Raw genomic sequence first — 3,050 nt, 5'->3', positions numbered from 1 at the left:
TATTGGCATTTTATTGAATATTTCTTGTATATTCATCTTTGTATACATATTATGCGTGTGTGCGGCGCATATATCACAATTCACAAAGCATACGTACGCGCACACGCATCCAAAGTTGATCCGCGGCTTCTTTGCAAACGGAACAAGATTGACTATTTGACGTCGATATTACATATATAACGCACGAGACATGCAACAGAGTACTTGCATCGTTCTTTGTTCAATTCGCAAAATATTATTCTTTTATTGTATCTCTTTTTTTTTTAATCCACATCATATTGGGGGGGGGGTGGGAATTCTCTTGACAAAAAAATAAATCCCTCTCTATCTTTCCGGTATGTATATCCTATCTCGATTTAGTAACTCTGGTGCCATCATTACAGTCATAATTCTTTTTTTTTTTTTTCTGTTTGTTACTCACAGCTTTACAAGGTTACAATTAATTGTTATTCGCTTATTTATATTTATATTTATATGTATATATATATATATAGATATATATAGATATATATATATATATATGTATATATGTATAGTGGCCTCGTTCGCGCTATAGGTTTTTCTGTTTGCTGAGTATGCACGCTGCGACGCTAAATTTTTATATTTTATATGTTAATATGTATACGCAATGTACACGTATGTAATAGTATATACACACGCTTTCTATCTGTGTACTGTATATATATACGTTATATACATGCATACACACGAATATTCGCCTTACTTCACCGTTTTGTTTTTACACGTGGTATCTTCAAACAAAGGGGACACGTTTGCCATTACTTTTAAAACGGAACGTTTCTTTAATAAAACGACAACAGTTATATAAAAATATTATAACAATGTTTAGTAATTATTGTTACCTTTATGATAATTATTATCTAATATAAAAACAATATCTTTTCAAAATGGCAAAACTAGAATAGAAAGAATAATTTGTCGACTCTCTTAGTACATTTGCCTCCATGTGTTATATCCCACATATTTATCAAGGTTTGCGTTACTCGAACTTTTAGGAGCAAGATTTATTTTTCAAAAAATTAACCCAACGCAGACGTGTTCCCTCAATCTTTGTCTCGTTATATTTTTCAATAGTATTAATCCCTCATATATAATATACAGTTGACTAAGTATATACGATTATGATAGACACATAGTGTTCGTGGATTTTTTAGCGGTTAATTTTAATTGCTCGTGAGAATCTCATGAGAAATGATTGTTTGAATTATCGAATAGCGTCTCGGGATCCAGACGCGGGGAGAAATTTTCGCGATAAAGTGACGATTTAGGCGATAATATTTATTAGTAAGTTAGTGTAAAATTTATTGGTCCAGAGAGTTGTGTGTATTTCGAGAGGGCCTTTGTCTTCCCTATCATTTGGATTATTGATTTCGCGATTTCTTTGCTCGATCGATTTTTTTTCCTCGAATAAAGAATCAAAACTGTTTAAAATATCTTTTGGATCAAGTTTCGATATGTTTTTTTCCGTCTGATATTTTCTTTCGAGTTTTTTTGAATTTTGACTATCAAAAACAGACGGACGATATACAATTTCTATTTTTTTTCTCCCTTTTTTTTTTTTGATAATCGAATTTGATTATGTAATTATTCTAACGCGGTTGATTCTCTTCGGCCTCTCGATGCAAAAATTCGGTGATCAAAGAACAATAGTGTCGGTCGATGTTTTAAGTTTAAATGATATTATTTTCATTTTTATCTCAATTAGGTTAATAGTTAGGTATGTAATATTCGAAAATGATAACTGGAATCGTGATGTATCTTCGATCGATTTCGAAAGAAATGCTTTTCTGAAGAGAAATCGAAAATATGAATGGCTCTTTGATGTGACGAAGCGCATCAGTGTAAAAATGTTTTTAGAATATATTTTGCATAAAGAAAATTCGAGTCTTGTACGTATATCGTGTTTGCGAGTGAGACACGTGATAAGAATTACTATTTAATATGAATTTTTTTTTTTTGGATTTTCCGATTTTAATTGATTTTCATTGAAAATATAAGAAATATTGAGAAATATTAGAAAAAAAAGAAATATATGATATAAAATTTCTTTGATGTGATACAATAATACTTTCAAATAATTTGAAAGAAAATTAATTAAGGAATTATGAAATTTGAAAATAATCATTACAATGGAATGCAGCATAATTTATATATTAACTCGTGGACAATTTCTCATTTAAAATCAATTTAAAAAAAATTATACTTTTTCTTTCTTTTTTTTAAAAAAATTGTGATAATTTTTGTAACAAAGTATTATGTAAAATGTATCATGATGAAATAAACATAAAATAATCTTACTTATCTTGTATCTAATTCATTAAAAATAAATTCATCAAATTGTTGAGATTCTTTAATTTTCAAATCATTAAAGAATCTTGTCAACGTATGGAAAACACGTATAATTATTAATAAATAAATAAGTAAATAAATAAATAAGCCCATGGCAATGTATTAAATTAATTATAAAATTAGATTAATACTTCATATATATATCTTATATGTGTGCTTTTTTGAGTACACTTGTATTTATACAAATATATTGACATAAAATATATTTATTAGAAATCAAGAAATTAACGATTTTAATTTATTTTTAAATGAGAAATAGATCCATTTTTAATATGATTATAAATTATACAGAATTCCATGAATACTTAATTAATTGAAAAAAAATTTTAAAATAAATTTTTTATGATCATACACAAGATAAGAGCAACAAATGTTCTTATAAATTTCCGTTTCTGGTTGCTATCTACGTGTAAAATAGATTATGGTTCAAGGACATAGCGTGAAGTTTCGATTTTTTTTAAAATAATCGATACAATTTTTAATTTATGCTACTTATGTACGAATTCAGAATTGAACAATTCAATATTATGTATCAATTCTTACTTTTCAAATAATTCTAAAGTGATCTTCGATTCTTTTTTGTTTTTTAAGCTTTTCTTCTTAATTTTTTTCCTTACATTTTCTTTTTTTTTTTTCTTTCAAATTCTTTTAAAAGTTGTTTCTTCACGCTACGCTTTTTT

This window comes from Apis florea, unplaced genomic scaffold (genome assembly GCF_048593485.1).
Source record: "Apis florea isolate Af1SG1 unplaced genomic scaffold, ASM4859348v1 contig_2350_pilon, whole genome shotgun sequence".
In the NCBI taxonomy this organism is placed as follows: Eukaryota; Metazoa; Arthropoda; class Insecta; order Hymenoptera; family Apidae; genus Apis; species Apis florea.
This window is presented reverse-complemented; position numbering follows the sequence as displayed.